Genomic DNA, 6,441 nt, shown 5'->3' on the forward strand with positions numbered 1-6,441 from the left:
CTCTCAAGATACTATGACTGTCTACTGTGACAATTCAAGTGCAATTAGTATCTCGAAGAATCATATGCAGCACTCAAGAACCAAGCATATAGATATAAGACATCACTTCATAAGATTTTAGTTGAAAAACAAGAAATGTCTGTAGAACACGTTGATACCGAACACCAACTGGCTAATTTGTTCACTATAGATGGTCTAAGGTTTGAATTTCTAAGGAAGGTCAAAGGTGTGTGTGACATGCCCTAATTTTTTTATTGTTTTTATAATAATAATAATAAAAAAAGTGTTTGTTTTGCTTGTTTCTTAAAAAAAAAAAAAAACTTACGTTGCCATCATTCTGCAAGGTAGAAGCTTTATGAGTGTAACGGGTCTTTGAGCTTTGTGACTCCACCAATTCATTTTGTTGGGATTGAGGTAGATCTTGTTTGGTATATGTTTTTACTTTTGATGCACTACTCTTAAGGAAGACCACACAAGGATTCTATTCTCTGCACTGTGAGGAACTTAAATCTAACATCCTAACAATTTGGTGACAACATGTGTATACTCATAAAATGCACAAAGAAAGGGGGAGTATGTCTTGAATTAACTAAAACTAGTTGAACCTATTACCAAATCAAAAAAGGTCTCCTCTTGCCATGCATTAAGGTCGATCCTTATAGAAAAAGTCAGGTGTTCAAAAGTCTTTGCGGAAAAAGACGAACACTCATGCATGGATCTAAGCTCTAAAAGTTATTGTAGAAAAAATCGTTGTCTCAATCATTGTGGAAAAATATGAGCAATACAAAATGGATATATAGAGTAAATATGACTTTGTGCTTGGAGGGAGTTTGTTTTTTCTAGTATCTAGACCCTAGCATAAAATTTGATTTTCAAGAAAAATTCACCCTTATTGGAGCAAATCTGAGAAAATTATAAAAGAAATGAGGAGTACAGAAAAGAAAGAAAAATAATAATAAAAATATTTTAGAAAGATTTTTTTTCTTACACACAAATTCTTAATAGGTCAACAATTAAGAAAAATGCTCAATTGTAAAGACTGACCAATAAGAAATACTTCTCCTAAATAAGTGGAAAAGTGTAGTGTAACAAATCTTGGACAAGGAAATTACTCAAAAAGGCCCAAGCTTTGTGAATAAAAAAAATACATGATATTTTTATTTTTCTGGTTCTTTGAAATTGTTTTCTTTTTCAAAAATTTGAAAACAAAGAAAAAGAGCATGAGTAACTGAAATTGGAGTGGGGTGTTACCCCTAAGGCATGCTCTACATGTTTAAAAAAAGGGGGGCCCGCGTGCATGGCACGTTCTAGGCTTTGGACGGGAAATGAAAAAGTTGCTTTGCAGCATTAATTGCACATCAATCACCCTTAATCACCATTACGTCTCGATTCTCTCTTCCATTCACTCTGTTTGTCTTCTTCGATACACTCTTAGAGAGAAACACATCATATTCAATACGTGCATCTTAGGAAATTTGTGTTTATCTTCTGCACAAAATCAAGATAGGTCTTCTCTTCAGAATGTATTTCTTAAGTTTTCGTTTCTTTAAGACTCTTTTTAGGGTTCTCTCAATCTCTGATTCCTTAAAAATCTCTGAAATCTTTGAAGTTTCAAAAACCTAGTTGGCTTAGGACTTGAAAATCTTTTTGAAGTGGTTAAATAATGCTTTGAAAAGCATTCATGGTGGGTTCTTGTTATAGAAGGTAACGAACAAAGGTTGCATGTGTCTGTTTGGTTATTTTCTCAATATCGTTGTCGTCCACCTTGTGTTGCGTTGGTCCTGTGCTTAGGTCTATATATTTTCCCCGTCTGGTAAAAATCGCTGAACATGTATGTGCTTTCTAGATAATTTCTTAGAAACACGTGTGTGATTGGATTATTTTTTTTTAGGAATTATCTTCAAGTTCTTGGCCTTGTTACGTCGATATTTTGGGAGAAAAGTGAATCTGATTACTTTGTTATATTGTGTATTTATCATGCTTAGAAAGGATTTTTTTTTTTTTTTGGCAGATTAAATACAAGTCAATTGCAAAGAAAGCGAAGTTTGATAGCAAAGCACCTCCAGTAAATTCTTCCAGTGAGGGAGAATTTGACTCTCATATGAGAACTCCGAAGAGTGGGGAGTATATCAAAGCCTCCTACCAAAGGATCAAAACCACCAAAATTTGTTAGTGAAGAAGCAGAGACAGCCTACAAGACTGTGTTCTCTAAGAGGAATGTTCTTGGAGAACGAGAGGTAACTCTAAGTGATGTGAATGACCATACTTTTGAATTCATTACTCACATATTTGCTGACAGAGGATGGGAGAAAATTACTAAGAGTGCCCCTGCCCCTTATATTGAAATTGTGAGGGAATTTTATTCCAACTCTTTACTGAGTGTGGACAATAATTTCATTATATCCACTGTTAGGGGTGTTGACATGATCATAACTCTCAAGATTATTAGAGAGTTCTATAAACTCCCTAGTGTGGAAAACCCAAGTTTTTCATACAAGGATATGGGGATCCCATGAAAAACCCAAATGAAAGATTTGTTTGCTAGATCCAACGCACCAGCATGGCCCCGAAGACTCATAGACTCTCTATAAAGTCAAGGCTCCCCAAATATATGTTCTTTGCCAAAGTTGTATTCACAAATCTTTGGCTCATCACGAGGCATACCGAGCTGACAAATGAAAAAACCCAGTTTATGTATGCTCTAGTTAAAAGTGTACCTATAGATCTTCTCTCCTATATTATTGATGTTATTTCCATGGTTAGGGCTGACATGACAAATAAGAAAAATCTACCATTTGGAGGTCTCATCACGAAGTTGGCCAAAATTGCTAAAGTTCCTTTAAGGAGCACAGATGCCACAATAAAGATGTAGGGGAAGATCTCCTTTAAACGATCACCAAGTCAGAAGCTGTGGTAAGTGGAAAGAAAAGAAGCCACGCTGAGGTATCCATATCTTCCCATCCTACCCCAGGACAATCCACCGAAGTGCTTGAACAACTTCATATTTTGCAGTCAAAATTTGATTCTTTTGTGGATAAGTGAGACGAAAAAATCGAAAAAATAAAACAAATGCTAGCAAACCTGCAGGACAAGGCAGAGAAGGTGAATGATAGGTTGTAGCAAGTTGTTCTGGATGTGGATAAGATTCTGACTGATGCTGACAACACATAGGAGAGATGGGATGAATCTGTCAGTAGAGGGAGCAGCAGGGCAATGCAGACAGAATGCGGACACCACCACCACCACTGCCGCCTTTTATTATCTTTTTCTTGAAAAGATTTTTTTTTTTTTTTTTTATTCCGGTTGGTTTGCATATTGAACAATGATTTGCTTTTCTTATTTTGATTTCACTTGCTACATTAAACTGATATGTGTGTGGTTACGTTAAGACTCATTGTGATACTTCAAACATTTTGCATATGATGAATTTTTTTTATATGAATTATAACTTTCTATATGAGATCTTTGTTGGTGGTTTGGCTAGTTGTTTTTTGAGGTTTAAATCACATTCATCCAATATATGTTTTTTTCAACAATCAACCAAAGGGGGAGATTTTAAATGTAATTTATGTTTGGCTAGAATTAGATGAGTCTGAATTTAAATTTAAATTATGGATTAATGTAATTTTAAATAGGACTCTAGGATTGCATCCGATAAGGATGAGTATTTGAATAGAAGTTATCCGATAAGGATAAGTGTTTGAATTGTAACTCTTATCAAATCTTGGTTATATTATAATATAAGAGTCCTATGTATGTTTCGAGTCTAAGAGTCAGTTGAATAGATAAAGACGCAAGCTTTATTAAAGAAACTGAAACTGATTTGAATTCCATGCAATCCAGAAGAAGTGATCCAATCCGATATGTTTGCAAATAGTTAGCAACGTATCTGGCTGAGACTCTGGATAAACCTGTCAGTAGAGTCCTTCTCCAAATCAATAACAATATTGCCTATTTACAGAAGAGTCAGCTGAGAGTTTTAAACAACACCAAAAGAGCACATATTCACAAGCATTGAGAGCTTGAAAAACTGGGTAGAACTTCAAGAGATCGTGTAAGAGAAAATTCTTGAGAAAAGGATTTTCCAAAGAGCTCAGTCCGTGGGGTTGAGTGAGAGCATACTCCAAGGGGGAGTTACCGTGTTCGAGTTCAACCACTAGAGGTTCCAATAGTAAAGACAAAGATTGTAAAGCGTCAGAGGTTCTGGTTACCTACTGCGGTAGAAGACAAGCGGGTCGTGTATCTTGGGTAAACATGTCTAGTTACAAACTTGTAATACTCTCAATCGATAAAATTGGCTTTCCTAGGTTTGGTTGCCCCGTAGGGTTTTACCTTTAAAGAGTTTTTCAAAAGGTTTCCCTTCGTAACCAAGTTATTATGTTAATGCTCTTAATATTTTATATTGGTTACTAATTCGTGCTAATAGCTTTTATTCAGCATTAACATGCATAATCAGGGGTACTTGGGTAATTTCAAGGATCAACTTGATTTGGCAATGCATTTTTCCTCTCCTTTGAAGAGAAAATTGTGGTAGTTTCCATATTTCCACTTCCTTCCCTTCCCTTATTTTTCTAAATATTTGGATCTGCTTTGACCCATAATTCCTGCATTCCTTCCATATTTGCTACTCCTTCCTTCAACTCATATCTTCCCTTTTTCAGTTTCCTTGATTTCCTCCTGGAATTCAAGCTTTCCTTTTTGAACTTCATTCCCGTCTCGACCACCATCCCACCACGAATGGTTTTCTTCCTTAGCATGATGATCTTCTAAGCCACCATATCTTTTCTGGTTAATCTCACTCTCTTTTGCAGCAGGGGCCCATAGCCATACACCATACTTTTGTTGGCTTCATTCATTTGATACAGAGGAGCATGACTTATGGGAATGTTTAATCACTCCACATCTGAGACAAAACTTAGGTAGTCTCTCATACTTGAAATTCATCCATGTTTTCTTCCCACCAATAGTAAGAAAGGTGCCCCTCATTAAAGTGTTAGTGATATCAACCTCCACTCTTATTCTCAAAAACTTCCCCTATCCAATCCCTCTATTGTCCGCATGAACTCTCAAGACTTTCCCAACACTTCCTCCAATCTAGTAGCCCACTTTTTGAGTCATGCAAGCCAACAACATGTTATGGACTTGCTACAAAAAATCCCCCTTATTGAACTGAACTTCATTGATGGTAGTATTGCCCTCAAAAGCATGTAAACATAGCAACCATGAGTCAAAAGACAAAGGCCTACCATTGATGATCATCCACTGCCTATCTTCGTCCTTATGAAACTCAATAAGGAATTGTTGAAACCTACCTCAATGAATTGAATCGAACTTTCAGTCTTCCATATCTTTGTCATTATAGTCTTGAAGGCTTCTCTATTCACAACCTTATCAGCTATGATCATTACCACTAAACAAAACCTCCCTTATTGAACTGCCTTCTACATGGTGGTAGATGGCAGCACCACCACCTTTCTTTTCTATTCTGTGAGGCTTAATCCCTCCCATTGTTTTGTCAACTCTTCCTCCATGTCACTCTCTTCAAGGTAGAAGAAACTAGCCTAAGAGACACTCCTCTATTCTAGAGAGAAAACCTCACCCAACCAAGGATAGGAACTAAGTTTTTCGGGCCAACTCAATCTTACACCAAAGTCAATGAGTGTCTTTATCTATTTTCTTAAATGTTTAATAATTATATATGAGCTAACTACAATTATTGGCATGCGTTGCTCTCATCTAGGACCGGTTGATCATCTTGCTAGGACGTTATCATATACATGCCCATGCATAGTGGCATGTTGTGCCTTTTTCTCCAATTAGTTTGACCATCCAATTCAACCAAATTAATAATAAGATCTAGAGAAGATCATCTCAATCCAATATATATAAATGTTGGATGAAAATCATGATTTTAAATCTCCATGGACAGTTCAGACGATATATATATATATATATATATATATATATATAGGATAAGAATCATCATGTCTATTGATATGGCATAAATAACCTCCTACCACTATGGGTGTGTATATGATAACCTAGCTAGCAAGATCATCAACATGATATGGTCGTAGATGAGAGCCACTCGTGAAGGTTCTCCCATCTCAATGATTTGTACCCGGCCCCATGACAAATATATATAGTTTTTTACCATGGAAAAATGTTCAAATTAGTTTTTCAAGAAAGTTTAAGATTAATGCAGTCTTTGACTTATAATATAATTACTCAAAAAAAAAAAAAAAAGATTGCAGTCTTTATGTCGGATCACATGCATCGCGCTTCACATTGGCGCTACATGTTTGGTACAATATTAGAGGTTGTAACAAATTAACAATATGCATGGCTCGTACCCACACGATTTATGCGATCGAAGAGCGACGCATGCCAATCTATTACTATATATAAAAATCGACATGGCTATTCATAAAAGTATGTTAT

Source organism: Juglans regia, chromosome 10 (genome assembly GCF_001411555.2).
Source record: "Juglans regia cultivar Chandler chromosome 10, Walnut 2.0, whole genome shotgun sequence".
Lineage (NCBI taxonomy): Eukaryota > Viridiplantae > Streptophyta > Magnoliopsida > Fagales > Juglandaceae > Juglans > Juglans regia.